We start from the raw sequence: 23,956 nt of genomic DNA, 5'->3' as shown, positions 1-23,956 counted from the left end.
TTATAAACTCCAAACCCACACCGCTCCGCCCTCTTCGCCGGAGCCCCGCCCATTTGCGGGGGCTGGGGATGCCGTCGCCCTGACGACGGGAAACAACAAACTTTACTCTCTCCAACACGTGGGGAGGGGGAAGAGGAAGGAGGAGGGAGGGGGAGGGAGAGACGCGCGCACACACAGAGAGAAATCAGGGTTGGGCCGTGACGTCAGCGGAGCAGCTGGCTGGCAACTCGCGCGCGCTGCTGACGCCAGCGAGGAGGAGCGCGCGAGGCCCTCACCGGTCTTCGGCGGCGCCCCCCCCCCCGTTTTCTTCCTCCCGGCGGGCAGCGCTCGGGCGGCTCTGGAGCCGCGGATGGGCTGGCGGTTGTGGCGGGGGTGAAGTCGAAGGGAGTTTCAGAGAGCCAAAGCTTGACCCCCCCCTCGCACAGTTTGGGAACCCACCTGCCCAGGCCACGAGGGAGGACCGATCCAGACGCCTCAGGGCTGGGGTGCCTGATGGCCGTGAGGGTGCCTCATTCCTGAGGAATGAACCAGCAGTGCCCGGCTTGCAGTCCATTAGGGTTGTTGTTTTCGGTGTTGGGGGGGTCACGACTCCGAGAAGCTCACAGCTCCATGACAGGGAGAGCAGGACGCTTCTCAGGCGTCCTCGGCGGGAGGGAAAGTTAGCTGAGGCATTTGCCCATGGTTACAGTTCATTGGGGATTTGTAGTCAGTCATCCTGCTCGTGGAAGTCCATCATGCTAACTGGGACCTCACTGTGTATTCAGGTTTTTTCCCCTTCTTGCCAGGACATACCCTATAAGGCAGGGTTCCTCAACCTCAGCAACTTTAAGATGGGTGGACTTCAACTCCCAGAATTGCTGGCTGGCTGGGGAATTCTGGGAGTCGATGTCCACCCATCTTAAAGTTGCTGAGGTTGAGGAACCCTGCTATAAAGTATAAACAACCTACCTCTGAATAGGACTGAAAACCAGAACCAAAAATACACTATTGACCTATTACAAAATGTGTGGGGTGTGAGACGGTCGCCCCTAATTATTTGATATTCCATATTGACCAGTCTCCTTCAGTATATAAGGGGCAGACAGCCCTTTTGGACTCGTGTCAAGCCTGCACAACTCCAGAGCTAATTGGGTTCAAATTAAAGTCGCTGATGAAAGCTTATGCTGCATTTGATCATGCTCTAATGAGAACTGTAATAGAATTTCTCACAATTCAGGCAATTTCAACCGGGGAGAGGGAACCCTGTTTCTTCATTATGTTTTCTATTCAGAACACAGGAAAGGTCATGGAAGATATCTCTAGTTTTATGGCTGCCACCTGAATTTAGGTCAGAGTCTTCTTGATTGGCAGCAAAGTCTAGTAGAGATAAAATTCTTGCAAGTGACGATATCAGTCAAGACTCCATTTCTGTTTGAGATTGTAAGGCAGAAAAGTAAAATGTATTAATTTTATTAACAGCATGTCTAGCCCATCTTAATCCAAAGGATTCTGAAGAAGAGAAGAGTAGGAATTGATTAAAGATGAGGGAGGGGAAGTGAAAATTATATTTGAGTGAGGGAATAACAGGGCTGATCTTTTGTGCAGAAGTTACAACAGCTTTAAGATCATTCATCTGTGTCACAAGTTTTGATGTGTCACTTGGTTGCGATTCTACTGTCCTTGCTTTAGCTGCTGAAAGGAAGAAGGAACATTTTGTCTCTCCATCTGACAGTCCGTTATTTTATAAGAAAAGTCTACTTTTTAAATTGACAGCATCTTCCAAAAATATGTTTAAATGGAATATACTGCTCCTTTTGTCATTGACAAGATTCTTTTTTATTTTGCAGTTGCTGGGATATGAAAAGTAACTGTGACACTAACCAGAATAAATAAATAAATAAATAAGTAAGTAAGTAAGTAAGTAAGTAAGTAAGTAGTGTGTGTGTGTGTAACTGCACTTGACTATGCTCTAATTATTATCTATAACTTGATACCTATGTCTGGGCATGCTTGTGAGAAACTAAGTAGCTTCCCAATCACATACCTGAGCACAAGTCTTGAATTTTATGGATTTATTTCAAAGTTGACTAATGTAGGTCTTTTGATAATATAAATTCCATACAGTGAAGTGCAATTATTTGCACCATATTTAAGAAAATGATGGTTTCCTGCCCTGTACATACACCTCATAAAATTTTATACACCTCATAAAAATTTAGATATATTAATAATTTTGCTGTTCTTTCTTGTACCATTTTATCACACTTTGAAGTACCTGAAGAATGTCAGTATCATTCATTTATACTGAAGAATTGGGCTGTAACCTTGGTATCCACTGTTTGAGATTGTACAAGTAATTCTACTTAGATAAAAGAGACTGGATCAGTGCTTCTCCCAGGATCTCTGTTTATGGAAATTTGTACTTTTTTCTGTGCTACCTATCCACAGAAATACACAGAGGAAATCTAGTGAAAGAATTAGGAAAAGGATGGATAAGGTCATGCTGTAAGAAACTTTAGAAAAACAACAGCCTAATAAAATATTTACCATCATACTGTAAGTGCAAATTAGAAATCATAATAGGTGAATTGGGGCTGCTTCCAGATGAGGCTTCTTATTTGCAGACTTTTTCATTAAAAAATGTATGGAGGATCCCAGGGTGTCTTTCCTTCCAAATGTTCCAATCAATTCATTTTTTCCCCCCTACCATAGCAAGTCCTTTAATCGGAGAAAGATGGGATAGCTGCACAATGCACTTAGTTTTGGAAATACTCTCAAGAAGTTTGTTTAGCAATAAATGTCACTAAATTAAGATTTCTTTCTAAATATCCATGTTTAGGATTGAAGCTCTGAAAACATATATATGTAGCAGAGAGCATCCATCTTGTTAATAATCAGGTACATCTGATGTTACCTCCTTCACCCCCATTTGATTAGGTGTTTTCCATCTGTTGAAATTGCTAGCAATGTTTCCATACTTTCTTTTGAGATAGGACAAAGATATTCTGCACTCACGACATCCCTCTCTTGAATTTTATCATAGGTATGCCTGAGTACATGTATTTTACATATGCAAAGTCCATTATTCCCTGATTTCATCAGATTTATGATTACAATTCCTCAGAATATGTGAGGAGTTCCATCTGCATAATAACTACACTTGAATCTTCCAGCCCACTTTGTGAAAAGGAGGTGGGCTTCATATGGCGCTCTTGTGTTTGTAGGGGACTGTCTGCCATGACCCCCACTACCCAGTTGGTGTTCAGCCCAAACTGGCAAGGTATGACTTGAAAACTGAGTAGATGGTGATATGGCAGGGGTCTATAAATGCCCTGCAGCTTAAGAGTTTCTTTATCCATGGAACTCAGGTAGATATATATCATTTCACATATTAAGATCTCCCAAGATTCATGTGGCTTACAGCCTATTTCTTACTATATGTGCAGTTATATACATTGGCAGACTACATTTTTAGACTTGTTTGAGGTCCTGTATGAGGGCACTTTTAACAAGGCAATTGGAACTGTGGCATTTGTTTCATATTTCATTGTATTTTATAATGGACAAATTGGGAGCCTAAGACGTTGTTCTAAGATTTTTCAAGATTTCAGTACAAATGATAGATATGGCTTAGCTTCTCTTCCTTTCTTCTACAATATTTGTTTTATATAATTTTCCTCAGAGTAGGATGATTCCAACAGGAATTCTTGCTTTAAGGGTCTGTAGTACGAATTCTATTTTTAACAATATTCCGTAGCTTGTTGTTGGCTTTAAGATAATTAATAATAGCTGATACTGTACAGCCATTTGGTTTTCCCTGCGTCATCTTTAACCCAAGAATCAAACTTGTATCACATAGATGATTTTGGCCTGTTTCAAGATAATATGATAAATTACATAGAGAGCTAGAGTGATTCTAATATTTTGAACTATGTATACTGTAACCTGCGCCTGCTCTAAATTTTGAAGTATCCATGACTTACTATGCAAGAGCCCTTATTCTGAAGCAAGGTAAACATATCTTTTGTTCATTTAAAATCTCTCTAGATCTAACTCTTCTGTTCAATCCCTCCCAGTGAAATTTACTTTGAATAGCCTGCCAACCTAATACTTGGACTCTTCTGTATTAGCTAATAATCATTTAAGACTTTATGAAAAAATAAAAACAATTGTCTCTTTATTTTATCGAGGTACAGCATAGGATCTAAAGCACCACGTTTCTGTGAAAATTCCCAACACCCCTGATTTATTCATATACTGTATACATGCAAGTACATACAGTAACTGAGATTACTAATGGGTGGAATGATAGCCTCCAAGAAAAAAAAATGTTTTTGCTTTTTATGTTATAAAATTAAATTCTATTCTCAGCTACAAATTCTTGAAAGAATGAAGCCTTGAGCTGTAAATCCTTTTTGGTGATTTGATTCCAGATACATAAAGTTTACTACCCTCCCATCTCATAATCTGTTATTTTTAAACAGGTTAATCTGGGGAAGTTGAATTCTGCAGTATATAATTTATAAACATGATGGTGAGTAACCTTTGATGACTACATTAAACCGTGAAATAATAAAATACGCAGGTTTCTTTCAGCTATCCTGTATTTCAAGTTTTGCCATATTAATAGTTAATTTTTGAGGTTGTTGAGAACCAAATGTTTCCTGTGTTAAGGTCATTTCTTGACAGAAGATGTGCTGAGAACCATTAATATCAAATGATTAATGCAGACACATGAGAAATAAAACAAGGTGGAGATTGTTTTCCTTCATTAAGAATCTGCTTTTGTGCATAAGCTGTATAGCCAATACTAATTTTAAGGAAATAGTGTTCCATGAACTGTTAGTCAAAATTGTTCATGGAATTGTTGGAGACCACACTATATCTCAGGCTTTCGCACTGCTGATATATTTCCTTTCTTTCTATCCTCCATGGAAATTGTTGAACCTTATTATGGGGGTCCAGTGATTTCACATGATTCCCATAACAATTAAAAACAGCTTTTTAAAACTGCAAACAGTTAAAAAATGAATTCGCATCATTATACGTATCTGGTATTTGCCTGTTCTTGCATTTCATCTGTTAATGGCTCGCAGAAACTACTGTAAACTAAACCTGGCTACTTCCTTATCTCAAACAAAATTCATCACTCATTGCAGGCTTTCTTTTTATTTGCCAACAAGTCACATTCATTACACATTCAGTATAGTTACCTGCACATATACTATGCATTTATTAGAGTCCATGATGCATATATGCATGGAAAGGAGTTAGGGAACGTCTTGTCGAGTAAATGGGATGTCCTGTACTTTTGTTTGTGTGTATGCTGAGACCTGGGGACAGGCTAAGAGTCAGAAGCTAGGCCAGCTGTCACCACTTATGTCTATAATAGTTAAGCAGAGGAGCAGAAGAAACCTCTTCCTCTTTGGTTGTTCTCGATCTTCCCGTGATGCTGTACAAATACCAGCCCTTTTGAAAGAAAAGTGAGCAGTTACTCGGTGAAGTATACAGCAGTAAAGGAAGCTGTCATTACTAAGTCGGACTACGGTCAGCAGTGCAGCACTTCTCTCATCCTATCTGTTCAGTCAATCCAGGGTTTACTGTGAGCTACAGTGGTAGTTTGTGAGAGAGACAAAGTACATTGATATAGAAATGGGTATATAAAGCTTCAACAATTTTTTTTTAAATGAAAGTTAAGGCTTTAATGTTTTCTGTTTTGAGAGAGTGAGGAGATGGGAGAAAATGCTTAATACTTCCTCTGCTATTTCTTTCAGAATAGAATCATGACCTTCTGATTTCAAGTCTTTATTTACTCTTATAAATATACATTTTAAGCTTATGGATGGAACATCTGGAAAAAAGGCCTCTGAGTGGGAAAATGGACTATCAGTAAAAGACCAAATGGGTACTTTGTTCAAAAGTACCGAATCCTAAGACTGGTTTTCATTAAAATAATGTAAAGCCCTTTACAGATAAAATGTAACTTGCTCTTGAAGGGCACCTGTAGAGGAATTTGATAGATATGATGGCAGTAAACGTATTGTCTGTAATATGGTAAAAAATAGTATTCCATGAAAAGGAATAACCAGTGGGACAGCATAAAGTCAAATAAAGGCAAAGATTTTTGAAAAATAATTTTTGATAGAACGTATAGACATCAAGATATATTACTCAGTGCCAGGAATTAGCAGGAAGGATATTGGATGGCATATTTTGCAATTGTGGTTAAATGTTAAATGTTAAAGTATTTTTAGAATAGATGGTAGAGGATTTTAAAGTATGCCCTTTATTGTTTTATCATAATAATATTTCCTATGGTATTCACTCATCCACTCAAATCAGAACCTGTTAAAGAACTATGATTCAACAAGTTGACACTGTAAATTACAGTGTAAATTACAGTCACTGTAATCTATATTGCAGTTATAATACTGCAGATACTGTTTCCCTTTCTTCCAAGTTCTGAAATCTCCTGATGACAGCTTGCTCTTCCTTACACAAAGGAGTCAGATTTTCAGAGAACTATTCTAAAAATTATGGAATAGTTTGTGGGGGGTGGGGGCAGGTTGACCAGCAGCTTGCAAACAAATGGATTGTAACTTTATGGCCTTGTTGAGGGTGACAAAAGCTACTGTTAAAGGTTGGTAGTATTTACGTATTTAATGAACTGACATTCCACCTCTCCAATAAAAAATAGCCCCACAGACGATTAATCCTTGGTTCTTCTCAAGAGCTACAGCCCCATCGCTTGAGTTTTCCGGCTGGCTGCTTCTCATTTAATTGGGAGAGGAGTGTTTAGAAGGAACAACATCTTCTGTACATCTTGTCCTCCGCTTCTGAGTCAGGGGTGGCAAACCTTTGGCTTTCAGGGGCTGCATTTTGAAAAATTATTATTATTATTTTGAGAGCTAAGCACTGTGGTAGTTTTTGTTGGGAAAGATAGAATTGATACCGTGGTATATTCTTTTCCACCCCCTTCCTCCTTTTTCAAAAGGTCTATGTAGATTTTTGAGGCATAACACAATACAGTAGGCACTGAAGATATTACCTAGCCGGGTAATGAAATGTTTGCAAGAAAAGAACCAAGCTCAGAGAACCCCAAGGACTCCACAGTACAGTAGTGTTGTTTTTACTTCTGGATGACAATGGGGCTCTAGATGAGAGGCATATAAATGAGTGGGGACGGTACTGGTAAGGATGTGAGAGTGCTCTAATAGGAGGACCCGCTGGCCAAGGGCACTCTAGATCCTAGAACTGTTGTAGAATGAGGCCAGGGGATTACAGGGGTCTTTTCATAACAGGATCAAGGATGTTATCCTCACCACTTAATCTTATCAATCAGAAATAAAACTGCATTCACCCAAAGACTGTTTTACACAGTTAGTTGGTGATCTAGGTTAATTCCATAGAGTGGTTTATTCAGTGATTTTCTAACATAACGTTTTGTTTCGTTTTCCTCTGTCCTTTTTCCCTTGTCCTGTTATGGGCTAGATATATTATATGTTGAATTATCAAGTCTTTGATTACATTGTCAAGTAATACTTGTACGGAAGTATTGATGTATTATTTTTTCATTTTCGTATGTTTATTGAAAAAAACGGGAACTTTTATTTAATGATTAGAAACCTATCTTCTTCTGTGTTTTATACCTTACGAAGGTATAAAATGCCATGGAGAGCTTTCAGATAGACTGCTCCTTAAGGGACCTATTAAAATGCATTATGAAGCTATGACGTTATTTTGTTTTTTTCACCTTAACATTTTTTTCTAGTATGAAAAAAACAGGTTATAAATGGATGATGAGAACACCTGGATATCCTTAAAAACTCTGAGTTCAATTGTATGATAAAATCTTGTCTGGAGCATGCTATGTTACAAATCATCCTGAAAAATGCTTATAAATGCACTAGAAAAAAATGTTTACAGAAATAAGGTTGATAGCTTTGCACTATTTAATCTGCATGCAGTTTTGCAAATATTGAAATTATACATCTGGTGTTATGATACATGCATAGATATAGCACATTTCTTAAAGTACTTATATGTAGGTCAGTAGATCTGATTTATCTGAAAGATTCGGCCCATATTTAGAAATTGGCTTGATCAATTCAAATTTCCATTTAAATCAGAGAATATTAATTCCAAATGCATGCCTTTAGAATAATACAGTTTTGAGAAATTGAATAATATTTCTTGATAAACTGAAGAATTCCAGACCCATTATTTTTTATGTGGTTCTCTTGCATGTGATCTGTTTGGGAGTTGGGACTTGGAAGAGTAAAATTATGTTTCTGTTCTAACAGTAAATATTTTGCTTCAAGAGTTTCCCTTAAATGTCTCCAGCTTTGCTTTGGCATTTATGTAGCAGCAGGATACCATTATCCTATGATAAAAGTCTTTTGCACAGACATGATAGTTTAATTAGAGCAATATGGAAACAACTTTAGTATCTTTGACATAGACTCTGCATAGTGAGTCATTGATATTATAACCAAAGACAGATTTTTGGCATTGTTAAGGACAGTAGGAAAAGGATTTGGAAATATAAAATTCGCCTCTATTGGAATGGCAATCTTCTAAACAGATTCTAAACAGATAGAAAAGGTCAGGCATTTGTCAGGGCCCCTAACAATGGCCACAGGTGAAATCCTCAATAATACTGCCATTTCACCACTCAAGTATATGATTGTGAGATTACAGTATTCTTGGTTTCAATAAGAATAATGTTTTTTCTGTTTGGCCTGGTAGATGTAGTTGTATAGTCTCCCCAGTTCCTTGAATTGGCAGGACTACTATTGTACTTCATAAATTCCCCCTTTTTGGTTTGTCTTGCTATTGGATAGGTCTTAGGCTTTGGGTGTATAAAAATACAGTTCTCCAAGAACTCTTCCTGTGCCAGTACCAACGAAACTGAGCTTATGAAACAAACAAACAAACAAAACCCTGCATTATGGAAGATTGATCTGTGAGTTAGAAAAAAAAAGATGGAGTTGTGATGTTTTCAAAACAGCTTATTTATGTATTTATATTTCAAATTTAGTCACCGCCCATCTCACTCACTTAGTAGTAGTTAGCTTTGAGTATTTTAGGTAGAGATCATTCTGAATCTTATTTTAGGGGTGGGGAATCTATCCTCCTCTAGATTTAGTTGCATGTTAATTATCAGCGGTCCTCAAAACATGGCCAATGGCAAGGAATGGAATGAATTGTAATCAAATAATATTTTGGGAATGTTTGGGCGAGTGAATTAACTTTTAGTCCATTTGGGGAAATTCAGTTAAAAGGGCTGCTAGTTATGTACTCATGCTCTAAGCAATGGTGTGATTGCTTGTAATATGCAAAAATGGAACAGTGGAAATGCTGGTAGGACAGGCACTCTTTTCACCATTTACCCACTGTAGGAATAACTTGGTAAGTGGCAAGTAGCTTTCTAAAATTACAGGACTGCAATGTAGAACATTGAAGCTGAATAGTATTCCCCCAATGTAAGTCCAAGAGAGCATATACAGTAGCAGCCCAATTTACTTGTTAATGTACAAATAAATCTTCCTGGTTTTAATAGAACAATCTTTCCTCCCGCTCCTCCTCCTCCTCCTCCTGTTGTTGTTGTTGTCACCTCTTCTATTATTCTGGTATTAAGTATTACAGTCCAAGATTGACAGGATATGTGAATATAGATGCCAATATGATCTCTTATTCATGTAATATACTTGATTATTTTACACTAACACTGGAAAAATGTTTTCAATTTGTATGCAGCTACAGGATGTGTTATTACAATTATACCCTTTATAATAAATGCTATACCAAAGGATAAAAATATAAACCAGACACATGTTGAAAGGATAACAAGAAAAGGATGAATAGATAATTCAGCATTCATCTTGGTTAATAATTACAGGAACACATTGGAGAATTCCTGCATGCAGCCACACATTATATCGGAGGGAAATGTGACTTTTTCCCCCAAACTGAAACTTAATTGTCAAAGGATGTTTTCAATTGTCTGTAAATGCATCAGTCTTTGACTGCCTTATAAAATATCATCTTGTTAATATGTCACAAAATTGTCAGCACTGGTAATCTTGAGCATGAGAATTGCTTTTTTTGTTTGCAAGTATGAGACATTTCAAAGTACATCTCAGCAGCCAAGTATGTTAGCTTTACAAATTGATCTGAAGAATCTTATTCTGAGTCTCATCTACTGGCATGCATTTACTGTAGTTATTACAATTATTTATATTCTGTCCTTCAGGATAAAAATCTCCCCAAATAGAAAATGTGGCTACTTATATATTATAATTATTATTTGCTTGATTCTAATTTATTTCTTAATAATAGGAAATGGCACAGTAATTGGTGGTAGTGGCTAGGGGGATGGGTGAAGGAAGAATCCAGTTGAGTAGAATTCTATGGTGTTGATTATAGGCCTTCCTACCTCTCTCTTCACTATCTAACAAAACTAATTTCACATTGATGTGATAGAAAATTAAGCAATCCTGTTAGTTACTCCCATTATAAGTTACAATGTGTTATAAACTACCCTAAAATGAATCCAGGTTAATAGTGACATTCTTGTTTAACATTTACTCCTGAAATTCTCTATATGTAGTAAGCCCCTTGATTTCAGTGAAATGCCTACTGTTTGAATGTTGAAGACATTGGCTGATCTCAAAAAGCAGACTCAGATCTGGTTAATACTTAGATGAAAGACTACCAGGAAATAACAGGATTAATTACTTCCATATTGCTCTCCAAAAACAAAAGAAAACAGAAGCCCACCATGGACATGTCCATAAAGTCACCAGGAGATGAGCTTGATTTGAAGATTTTATTGTCTTATTTTATATCTATAGAACCTGCAGTTACATTTACTTCTTTGTGGCTATATATTTGTGTAATGATGAACCTGTTGTGTGTTTGGCAAATGGGTGTTAATGAACTGATGCTTTCCCTGCATAGATTCACTTCCAACGTAACTTTTCTAACTCAATCAACTTAGCCAATTCTCAGTTAATTGTTCTAACCAGTGTTTCTCAACCCCGGCAACTTTAAGATGGGTGGACTTAAAGTCTTGAAGATGGCTGGATTCAGCCAGCATGGCTGGCTGGGGAATTCTGGGAGTTGAAGTCCACCCATCTTAAGTTGCTGAGATTGAGAAACACTGTTCTAAACTAATGCAACCACAGGGGATGTATTTGATCAGAACAGTGCTCAGGGTGGTAGATTATTTCTTCTTGGGTTGTTTTTCTAATCAAAATTGTCCCCAAGTTGTTTTTTCCATCTGATGGGAAAAGGATAACTCTTATTTGCTATTTTAGAAGAAAAACTACAGCAAGGGTCTCAAACTCAAGCGCTGCCTGAGGTTGAAGGCCCTAGCTCTGAAGCCTTTTCATAAATTGTTACAAAAGTCTCCAGTGAATCCAGTGAAGATGATCACAGTATTTAATTAAACATAAACATAAAAGTCCTTAACTACTTTTTCACCATTTCACTTTGGCCACTTACTGTATATGGCAACACTTTTCATTAACTGGAATCCTAACATTTGGTTTGGTTATTATGGAATAACAACACAAAGCCCTTGAACCTCATCATCTAAAACTTGGCGGGATTTATCCCCTCAGAAGAAGCATCTATGCCTAAGATTATTTCCAATTCTACCAGGCAATAAGAATTGCATTGGCACTTCTCAAAGAGGAAAAAAAAAAGTGTTTTCTCTTCAATTTGGCATATGTCACTTTCATAGTAATTTCTGGAAATTTAGCTCAATTTCAAAGCTCAATTTTAATGGAAAGCAGGCTAAAATTAATTACATAAATATATTTTATCACACAGGAAAAAAATCAGTGGCAGCTGTGAAGCACAAAGAAGGCATACGTGAAGCTGGCCTTGCCTGCCCGTGTTTCTATCACTTCTTCTCCAGCTGGAGTGCAATGGGTAGAGCTTCTGTCTGTTGCCCAAATGGCAAAATGACAAATTTTGTGGGAGGGGAAACTTCTCTGAAATACACTCCATACTGCCCTTAAAGTGTCATTCCGTTTCACAGAGTGAGGAATGGGGTGATGAAGTTCCTATCCCCAAAACAATATTCTTTCTCCAGGGTCTGGATGATTAACATCTGGCTAATGGGAGCTGACTCCCTTCAAGTCCTGTTGTGCTTCCTCATTGTGATGGTGGTGGAGTGTTCCTCGGAGGAGTGTGTGAAGAACACTGGGGGTGTGTGCCAGAGTATGTGCTCCCAGCAGAGTCACCCAAAGTATTAAAGTCATTGCAAGCAGGCACTCATATTGGGCAGCAATGATATAGGATGATGTTGGAGGCATCTACCTTGTGGGGCTAACAGCTGGAAACATTAAGAAGGAAAATATAGTTGAACTATATGGCCTAGGAAACAAAATGAAGCAGGAGAATGATTTATTGATTTCTGTCAATCCAGTGATTTTTTTCATTGCTAACAGTCCAACAATCATTGCTTCCAACAATCAAAATGACACCTATATATGCAGACATCATCAGATAGAAGACATCAGATTGACTATATTAAAGGTACTTAGAGATAGATGAACTCAGTTGAAACAGACATGTCCAAGGACTGACTGTGCACAGATCAAGAACTGCTCATGTCCAAGTTCCAAGTCAACTAAAGAAAGCCAACCAATTTCCATGACATAATCAAGGAGAACATTTTCAAGGACAACATCAGGAATTGCTTTAAATTCTGAACCTCATTGATAGGAAACCAGAGAGTTGTGGAATGAAATCAAGAAGTTGTTAAGGTTGAATGATGAAAAGAGACTGCCAAAGACCAAGAAACAGAAGAAAGCAAATGATTGTCAGAACAAATACTAGAAATAGCCAAGAACAGAAGAGAAGCCAAAGCCAAAAAAGATAAAGACCTAAGGAAGGAACTCAACAAAGAAATTCAGAGAGCTATTAGAAGAGACTAGAAGCAGTATTACCATGACATCTGTAAAGATACTGAGGATGTAAACAGACACAGAAAAACAAGGAAAGTCTTCCAAAAGATCTCTGAACTCAGAAGGTTTGAACCTTGAATTGGTGTGTTAAAGGACACCAATGGATAGATAGTAACTGATTCAAAGATCAAACAAAGAGGGAAGGAGTACACTGAAATTCTGTACAGTAGGGATGTTAGCATCCAAGATACCTTAGAAGGTATTCTCTATGTACAATAACTTCTAGTACTAGAAGGTGAAGTTAGATCAGCACTTTGGTCAGAAGACTACAGGGATTGATGGAATATCTACAGAAATATAGCAAGCAACAGAAGAAGCTCTAGAGGTTCTAACTATACTATATCGGTAAATCTCAAGAATGACACAATGGCCAACAGATTGGAAGAGGTCAGTCTACTTACCAATACTGAAGAAAGAAGACTTAACCAAGTGTGCAATCTGTTGAAGAAGCAGAGTAGAAAAAATATTGATGTTTTTGAACTTTGGCGTTAGAGAAGACTCTTGAGAATACCATGGATCAAGCCAGAGTTCTCACTTGGAGGCACAAATGGCCAAGCTCAGCTTATAGTACTTTGAACATATTATGTAAAGACCAAGCTCTTTTGAGATGGCTCTAATGCTGGTAAAGGTGGCAGGAAATAAAAGAGGATGACTAGCAGCAAAGTGGATGGACTCGATTACAGTGGTGAAAGGTGCAGGACCACATTGGGGACAGATCATCCTGGAAAAAAATCTAGGTATGTGATATCTAGGAGATGACATTGACATGATGGCACATCATTATAATTCCCAGCCAGCTAGTCTACACATCTGGAGGGCACCAAGGATGGAGAAGGCTAGTTAAAGCTAAATGTGTGTAAATTTGGTGACTATGTTGAGAACAAGAGCCAATTCATACTTTCAGTTGTTTTTGTTCATACATTTCTCTCCTTCAACATCATTCTGATCTTGTTATATTCAAGTAAAATAGGGCAATAAATTATTGCTTTCCTATTTATCCATGTCATTCTCATTTGCAGAGAGAAATGGAAAAGCTGGGCACTAGGTCAAAAGTTCAAAGGAATATTTGCTCCTAGTATGTCAGACTAGATCAAAGACAACCAGAAGCCCAGCAAAGTAACAAGCAAAGGTGGTCCTGATTCATCCTAGTATGAAGATTGCAGGTCTCTATAGATGCAAAAATATAGCTTGGATATGAATTTGTATATATCTACAGTATACTATTAATTATCATCTAATGCTGTAGATTGTCTTACATAACTTCTCCATACTTTTCTCTTTCTTTTGCTACACACCCATGCATGTTTTATTGTTTCCTACTTCATATTTTGGGGGAAACAAAGACAGCAAAATAATTTACCACTACTGAAACCCCCTTGCCAGAGGGTTAATAGCCATCAGTCCTTTTTCCCAAGACATTAAAAATAAAGCTCTACTCTTTGGTTGGCTCTTAAGGAGGATTGACTCAGAGAAGTCACATTATATCTCAACTTACAGAAATACTGAGGATATTGGTTACCCAAGTCCATATTTCATAGTGAAAATAATGACAATCCTTGAAACAGTAATAAAATGGATTAATTGAAGCAATCTGTGGTTACATTTTGTTCTGGAATGTTGACTATGATAAACTTGAAGTTTAGCACTAGTATTTCCTAAATGTTACTTCCAGAGAGCACTGATGGGGGAGGTCAGTGTGTGAACTTTTGTCAGTAGAAATCAAGGGCAGTTTTCTTAGCTGTACTGCTGTGCCTCATGAATGACAGTTAAAGTTTGCTGCAACTCACAGAAAGTATCTAGAGATATCATTTGTCATCCTTTGTCAACACTGCTCTTCCGTGTTGTGTAAACATAAGGCGATATGTCATCTGTTGGACAAAGTCTGTGTTATAAAGTTCATCAGCCTTGCAACTTTTACTCATAACGTTTCCATCATAATTTAAAAGATATCCATTGGACTAGGTAATGCTGAGTTATCAATCCTTCCTTTCCAGTTTCATGTATGTGTTAAAATTTGCATCTGATCCACAGTGTGGTGGCATGAATCAGGCTTACTTGTAGCTGCTTGTCCCTAACTTTTAAAAGAATCTCTTATTAAAGGCATATATTTATACTTACTCAAAGTTATGCAAAAATGTTAAAGGGGGTTTGTAATTCTTTTTAAAGTGGAAGGCAATGAATAGTATCTTATTAAACCAACAGTTTAAAAAGAATTACTTAGGCAAAGGCTCCTAACCTTACTTATGAAGTAAGATTAACATTAGTTATTCTTCTCCTGTGTTCTTAAGCAAGCAACCTCTTCCAATCTATTTTGGTGGCATGCCTTGACCAGCCTTGTCCAACTTACTGGCCTGCAATCTGTTGGAACTATCAATCACTTTATTCCCAACCAAAATGGTGATTGTCAACTGTGAATTTGTTAAGTCAAACATATATTATATTACATCTTGTTTGGATACCCTTTTTTTTTAAATAACATCCTGGAAGTCACACTCCAAAAAGTAGTCTGATGTAGGACAAAAACTAAATCTGATTAAATTGAAATTAAATTATATTTAAAACTAAATTAACATGATTATTCTGGAATATCCTTAATAATCATCTTGCACCACATTACAAAATACACGTGATACATTTTCTGAGCCTGGGAACCAAAACGGCTGTTTCTAAAATATTGTAGTACAAGAGGAGATGGATGTTTTTGTGGAATCAAAGAAACAATTTACCTTCTCCCCATTAGAAAGAGGATCATATACAGTTAGGAGGCCCCACCTGAACGCATTCACTGATAAATGAGAGCTGAGGTACAGATATCCAGTTTCCAATATTCTGTAACCTAACCCTTTGTGCCCAAATCACAATCATGTGACTGTAGGGACACTACAATGGCTGCAACTTTGAGGACCAGTCATAAGTCTCCTCATTCAGTGCCATCATAACTTTGAATGGTCGCTGAATGAATGGTCATTAAGTGAGGACTACTGTATACATCCACAAACTTCAGACTGATCATGCTTCACACTAAGTTCTTTGTAAACATTGCTTCAAATCTCACTACGCATTTCCATTTTGTATTTCTCTTCTATCTGATTGTCTTTTTCCCTCAGAATTTCATTTCAGTGCCAACTTATATTCATTCAAAGTTCGTTGCTGTTTTGAGTTCTCCCTTAAGGGTCATGATCAAATAGTTACGAAGTATAAGAATTACCATAGGTCCAGTGGCAAGAGCAGCTTTTATTGTCTAAAGGTGATTTTCATCTGCTAGACTCGAAGCATTTGGTGTGAATAAACTTGGTTCCTTTACAACAGGGCTGGGCAATCTCAATGAAAAGCTTTCACATACCATTTTTGTGAAGTTATGAATTACAAAGAATCTGCCTGTCCTATGCATTTGACTCGTGAAAGCCTGCTATGTATCCTACCCCATGTGAAGCTAAGGAGGCAGGAAGCAGGTTGCCTGACTTCTCTGTGGTGGCCCTAGCTTTAGACCACCTACTTCCCCCCCACAGAGATGTCCCCAACCCTGTTATCATTTTGGAGGGAAGTGAAGGCAACCCTCTTTCACTGGGCTGTTGGATCTTAATTTGGGGGGGGGTGCTATGGCCACATTGAGGTGGTCGTTATTATTGGCAGTAGTATGGCTCTACGTTATTGTGGTTTTATGGTGGTGTTCATGTCAGATTCAGCCGGCATGGAACGGCAGGGTGAATGCGCTGCTCAGCTTCGCCTAGTCAATTTCACCGCCCAGGCGCTAGTAGAGAAAAAGGGGAAGTGAAACTGCGAACTGACTGCTGACAGGTGGCTCAAACCGCAAGCGCAGCTTCCCCTCGGGCGCTGCAAACAAAGGAGAGCGCAGAGGCTCAGAAGCGAAGCAGTCAAGAACTCCCAGGCAAACCCAACAAAGGCAACAACTGCACAACCCATAGACGGCAACCAGAAAGACAAAAGCACCGGACTGAATCTGCCATTTGGGCGAGGGGGGATTACTGTGGGTCATCTGGAACTAAGCAACGGGTAAAGCGCGGGAACGGGGAAGCTATAAAATACCATGTAAGCTATGCCAAGCCAACCCTGGCTTAGTCTGTACTTACCTACGCTACGCTTGAGTAAACTGCTTTGCTGGACACACGTGTCCCAAGAGTTTCTCTGAGATGAACGGGGTAAACCCTACAGTTCATTGGTGAGCCACCCAGAGATTTGTTATAAGGCAGCAAATAAATTAAGTACAAAAACAAACAAACAAACAAACAAACAAACACACATCATATATGAGAGAGGGCCTGGATATTTGGGGGTAGTTTCGGTGATAGGGAGGGCATTTAGAAAAAAAAAAATACAATGTGCTTATATGTGGGTTTTTGCAATAGTTTTGATTACTTCCATCTCAAATGAGCAGCTAATGATGGTGGTCCTCACCAGTGTCTGCCGAGGGTATGAAAATCAACAAGGACATACGCGGCAGCAAGATCGAAGCTTCACCCCTTTTGTATGTTTGTCGACATCACACACATAAACAAAGGGGGTGGGCTTTGATTGCACTGCCCTTTTGCTTTTTCTGAACCCCCCTCCCCCACAGCTGCTGCTGCTGATAGTTTTCATCACTCATGATGAGAGGGGACTTCAAGGCTGTACAGAGGGAACTTGGGGGTTGCTGGTGCCCATTCCACTTTTCAGAGCATAAACATCTTTTCATTTACATATAGATTTAAGTTCCTCAGTGGACACATCTTTTTCATGCAGTGTATGTATTTCTAGAAAACATATTTGTATTTTGCTCACTTCTTATGGCTGCATTAGAGATGGAAGTGAAGATCATGAGAGTTTCTGATTAGGAAAATATATAAAGCAATGGGCAGAGAAAATGATAAGTGGGTGATCCCCTCTTTTGCTCTACGTACATTGAACCCAAACCTAGTAATATTGAGAAAGCCCACTCCCATCCATTCTCTGTATTTGATCAAACGAAGGAATATAACTCTGGTTTCTATTCTGTGCCTTTGCTTGAAGGGGGCTTCTTCAGTGAGGGGGAAAACTTTGAATAATGTTTTCAAGATCAGTTGGCTACAGCCCTTTCAAGCTGATATTTAGGAATGGATGGTATATGTGTAGGTATATATTGCTGAGAACCAGGTTTTCAAATATATAGGAAGAATCTAGGAATACTTCATTGAACTCAGTTTCTATTAAGAATGAAAAATGTTTTTTAACTTGCATTAACTTTAACTTTCATCATTTACTTGCAACCACCTGCTATATAAGTCTTTGTGTTCAAGATCGTAGTCACAATTACAAATGTTTGGGAGCTCAGAAATATTTCTCACCTATTTTGCAACAATCCTTTATTGCAACATACAGATCTACTTTCTTCTTGTTTTTGCAATATTGATGTAAATTGTTTTTGGACTATATACACATGTGCTTATGCCAACTCATTCTGGTAAAGTCTTCTTTCATGGCTGCTTCTTAAAAATTATCTAACGATAACATATTTTCTCAAGACATTTGAATAATTTGTAACTATTACTATGGACAGGAAGAATTTCATTTAAAAATTATGTAATCCTTCCATTCTTTTTAATTGAACAGGTCACAGAAATCAGGTTTTGTTGCTTCAGACTATTTCATGAAACAGTTGATTTCTGTGGCCTTTAAAATTAGTCTAATTTATATAAGTTTTCTGTTTTTGCCTAATTTATTCTGTAACTTGCTCTGTTTTTCTGAATAAACAATGAAGTTCGTGAGACAAATCCATAACTGGACCTTCTATTTCTATGTAGGTTATTTGCTCTAGGTATTTAAAATTAAGTAGTGTTTAATGATGGGAGCAAAGTAATGCTGGAAGGTAATGCTTAATGATGGGAAAACTTCAAAATGATGGATTTGGTAATTGGTGAATTGGCAGTTCATCAGAAAGCAGAAATGTAATTAAAGCAACAGCTGTCTGGGTTTTGGAACAAAATCTCATGATTACAGAGAAAAGGCAGAAAGTAATATTTACTAAAACTGAAAAACTGAAGAGATGCTCTTCTGAAGGAGAATTGGAAGAATTAGTTATTTCTCATGTAAGCAAAGCTTTAGTAAAAATTATTACATATACTTAGAGGTTACATTACATGCTTGACTGGGTCAAGACAGGGGTCAGTGTGTTATATGAACACCAAACCCTAATCAGAAGTGGGATAGGAGAGTATTGAGGCAACCTGGGCTATTGTGCGTTAGCCATGTCTCAAATACCAAATCCAATTAACTGGGGGATAATTTCCAAAGTCACAAAGTCAATCCTCCAAGAAAAATAAGAGAAACCAGGCAGCTATAAAATAAGTATTTCCATTACAAAACTCTGTGCCAAAGCTTGATTGCACAGAATATACCTCCCAAACACTGACTGGTTGTAATGATCAAGCCAGGCCTACTGCTGCCTGCCTGGCCAATGGGGATCTTAATGAAGCCTTGCCAGTCTTCTCCTGGTACACACAGCCTTGGACACCTGACTGGGCTGCAGGAAGTGAACAGGGAATTTATATTCCCCAAAAGTTGTCTATTGACATGGTTAATATGATTGAGTTTTATCAGAATCACTGGTAAAGACTCAGTCAGCGGCTGACTGTTTTAAGTATATGTGGAAACTCAGTCTCAGAGCAAGAGAAAGGAATTTACCAAATACAATTTGCTCCCTCAGTGAGTTATAGGGAAATCTTGTTGAAGTATTTTATAGAAAGGGCACAGAATTGGCTCATTGTTCAATCACCATTGCCGGGACATATGGTTATGTTTACATGATTTTACAAATGCCAACTATTAAACCCTTCTTGCTCCAGTTTTGCCAGTTACTGATCTCTTATGTCTTTCTAAGTTTGGTAGTGCTATTGGCTATCTCTGAAGATTTCACAGAACTGTGACATCTGAATGTCTTATTGACAAGTGTTAAGTTTTTGTTGATTTTTTTTTACACAGGAGATCCTGCAGATGTGTATTAAAGTTGCCAAAGACCAGAATGCCAGTTCTTAATGATTCACAACCATCTGACCATTATTGTAACAGAGGAAAAAAGAACTTTAAAGACATAAAAACAGCACTGCTGGATCAGGTCTATCATTTTGTTTCTCACAGTGACCAACCAGATGTTTTTGGGTTGCTTGCAAGCAGGAAATGGAGTTAAACTACTCTCCCATTGTTTTTCCCCACAACCCTCAGAGAATACAGGATCATCAAGACCAACAGCCCTTGCTAGATCTGTCCTCCATGAATTTATCCAATACAATTATGAACAATTTCCAAAAAGGTTCACCGCATCCACAGAATTAGACCTGCCAATGGAACTTTTAAGACGAGTCCCATCTTAGTACTTTCTCATTTTCATGATTAGTGGTTAATAAACTTTAAAACTTCCAGCTCAAGTTTGTTATCAAAATAAATGCACATGACTTGTAAAGAACATGAAGTTCTGGGGCTGGCTCACAGGATTTTAAAGACAGGCTGGATCAATAAAAGTTCTAACTTGTTAATTATTAAATAATGTATGCCTGATATCAGTAGATCAGTTCACAAATGTATTCGTTCTTGATACCAAAAGAAGAGAATACTGTATATGTAGCTCAAGGCTGAACTGTGGAGTTCTTGATGCTGAGCTTGGTTGTTTCATTACCCAACTCAGTAGGTAACAAGTCCAGTAGTGCATGCCACACTTTTTTAGCAATCTTATTTTTTTGTTGAGGGCAATTTTCCTGGCATAAACATGGTATTCGTCTAAAGAACAAAAGAGGGACCTGCTGGAAGAGAAGATTTCTCTTTTTATGTCAGGCAGTAAAAAGTTGGATGTAAAACCCACTATGTACTCGATGCATATGAAGAAAGCTGGGTTAAAATTTTGAGAATGTTACTCTGAACGCAGTTAAATAGCTGAATTATATAGATATCTTGGACACTCTAACCTTGAAGTATCTGTAAATCAGAAATGAGTGTCTGTGATAAAACGTGATGTCTTCTTCCACCCTTGTTGAGGATTGCTAACTAAGCTAGCAAAAATGCAAATGTCTGTTGCATGCTTTATTAGATGCAGAAAGCCTGAGTGCCGATCAAGGAGGTGGTATTTTTGCAGTATTTTCAAAAATGAATCTTTCTCTCCACCAAAACAACTTGCCAGTCCTATATTCAGTGCAGAAAAATGTTTGTTTTCATCTAATGTTAACATATGGTTGACATTATAAAATATTTTTCTTTGCTCCGGAAGATCTTTAATATTTAGTTTTAATCAGGCAATGGAGAGCAATAGAATTTTCCTGGCAAACAAAAATAGAAGTATAAATTGAAAGAAAAGGATAGGATCTAACAGCGGCTTGTATTCAGGCAGGAGTGAATTCTTGAATACAGCCAGGAATCAACTATAGCAGAAAAATAAAGACTATAAATCCAGAACAGGAAAACAATATTCGTGATGTACATGTGAAACCACTGTTAAAGGAACAAGAAATATTCGCAGTAAGACCATAATATACAGCATACTTATATTTTGCCTTCTCCCCATGAAGATCAGATCCTTATATTACTCCTCATACATTCTTCATGTTTTATACCTTCATACATTTATTAGGAGAATTCTGTAAGGCCCAACGATAAGAATATGCATCAACCATAAGATTTGGTTCAGACCCCATCTCGTACTTTGGAAGGCAAACTGATTTAACTTCAGAATGCATTTAGGAACCTAAAGGTTTATACCTTCCATAATTACCATGGGAAATCAATAAATGGTTCTAATTTTTTTTAAAACTTTATAATAGAACTGGATGAACTTTGCAGTCTGTATAAATCTTGCCAAGAGGATGAGTTAAAGTTTCCTTGCCAAGTTTCTTTACATGTTGATTTTTTTTAAAACTTAGACATGTATCTCTAACTTGTTTTCTTTTGTCAAAATTAGATGTCACTTGAAGGCATGGCAGCCAGTTACATAAAAATACATCTTTAAACAATTAAGTGCTTGTATTTCTATGTATGTACTGTAAAACTGCTTTTGGTAAGAAATGTGCCAAATATGTACAATATTTTGTGACTGGTTGATTTTGTGCCATCAAGTCAGTGTTGACTTTTAGTGACCAGATAGATATTCTCTAGGATGATCTGAGCCCAACCTGGCCCTTCAGGTCTCCCAACAGTGTACCCATCGTTGAACCCAATGAATCCATCCGCCTTGCTGCTGGTCATCCTCTTCTTTTCTTTCCTCCCATCTTTCCCAGCATTATGGACTTCTCAAGGGAGCTGAGTCAAACATAATGTGTCCAAAATATGACAATTTGAGCCTTGTCATTTGTGTATCAAGTGAAAACTCTGATTGATTTGTTCTGTGATCTATTTGTTTGTTCTCTTGACTGTTCATAGTATGCTCAAAAGCCCTCCAACACTAAATGTTTTAATTGTTTTTATGATTGTTCACTGCCCAGAGTCACTGGTTTGAGATGGGTGGCTACACAAATTGAATTAAATAATTAAATAAATAAATGTCCCAAAGCAACATTATTTCCTCTGAACAAACAGAGGCCAAAGCCTTCAGTGCCTTTCTCATTCCCACCTGAAAGCTGGACAAGATCATGTCATCTACATATATGAAAAGCTAGAACCACTTGGCCTGTTAATATAGGGGGGGAGGTGATGAGTGGGGATAAAGAGGTCCTGGATTATTGGGTGATATGCATGTTAAAAAGTAGAGGGGCTAGGATGTTTTCTATCTTACCTCTCTATGGGTAGTGACAGCTCCAGAGAAATGTCTCCAGGGAGAGCATCTGGCTCTCAAAGTGGTGCTGGAACAGAGGGACTGAATGATGAGAAGCAACCTTTTATCTGTTGATGATACCTTTCATTTTTTCTACAGCCACTTCCTTGGAATTAAATCAAAGGCAACCTCTGATCTTTTTCTGTGCTAAATGATGGAGAACTTTAACTAAGACCAAGTGTAATATCTGCTCTAGCAAAGTCCTTCACTGATCTCTTCCAGTACCGGAGCGGCCGCTTGCAGGAATTCACTTCTGCTCCTTTTTGCCTTTTCTATTAAGAGACATCTTTTTGCAATGAAAATCAGTTGGTTACTACCAGCAGCATCTTCATAACTGAAATGAAACTGCCATGTCTGATCCAAAATACTGCTCTTGTTTGCCAACTTGGGACATTAGTTGTGGTCACAGTTGGCTAAGAGATGGACAATGCCAGCAACAAATCTGCCTCTACTTGTGCACAATCACAGTGAGCTAAATATAATTCACAACAAGGTGAAAGGTCACATGCCATAAAAAAAACACAGTGAGAAGAGCACTGGAATTTGTAATAGTAGTGGAAACAAATTAATGACAACATACACATTAAAATTTTAAAATCCCCCAATTAACTCAGAATTTGATTCAAATTCAAAATGAGGCTAAACTTTATTAACTACAGCACAAATGGGAAAAAGGAGGAAGGGAAAGGATAGTACCCATATAACTCCATTCTAACAAATTAGGGAGAGAGGAGCACCAAAACATGAAAGCTAAGAATCAAGGTATGAATGAATGTGTTGGGACTGAAGAGGAAAGATTTTCAGAAAAGTTCTGAAAAGCTGGAGAGTAGTTGGAAGAATGATGGTTGGTTAAAATACTAAAAACAAAAACAAAAAACCAAAACCAAAACCCAAGAAACAAAGAAACAGCTCCTCTCACTGTTTCCACCAAAACTCTTTAAACATAGGCATGTTTAAAGAGCCTATGTTTAAAGCCTATACTCGGATGAGAGAAATAACAAACATTGAAGATCAGAGTAGAGCGAAGCTTCATACAAGATCCAACAACCCTCCACAAAAGCAGTGTGACTGGAAAACTCTTGGAAACCTATCATCTTTGTTTAGAAGGTGAGCCTTCCATCCATTCAACACTTTCCTCTTCCCTCTTCTCCTGACTTTGTCACTTTCCATAGATGCAAGAAAATAGCAATCTTGCAGTCCTTCAAAGTGATGAATTTCTCACAAAGTTTCA

The 23,956-nt window shown here is 37.9% G+C and overlaps 1 long non-coding RNA gene across 1 annotated transcript; it reads left to right on the top strand.

The window, feature by feature from the left end:
* Window positions 1-307: 307 nt before the first annotated feature.
* On the top strand, window positions 308-15,743 carry LOC148213855 (uncharacterized). Its single transcript, XR_015793760.1, has 3 exons — window positions 308-557; window positions 1,827-1,884; window positions 11,818-15,743. It is a non-coding gene; the product is annotated as an uncharacterized LOC148213855 (long non-coding RNA).
* Window positions 15,744-23,956: the final 8,213 nt, after the last annotated feature.

Source organism: Python bivittatus, unplaced genomic scaffold (genome assembly GCF_059951505.1).
Source record: "Python bivittatus isolate LINGU-HERP-01145 unplaced genomic scaffold, Pbiv_v1 ctg000850_np1212, whole genome shotgun sequence".
Taxonomy (NCBI): Eukaryota; Metazoa; Chordata; class Lepidosauria; order Squamata; family Pythonidae; genus Python; species Python bivittatus.
This window is presented reverse-complemented; position numbering and strand designations above follow the sequence as displayed.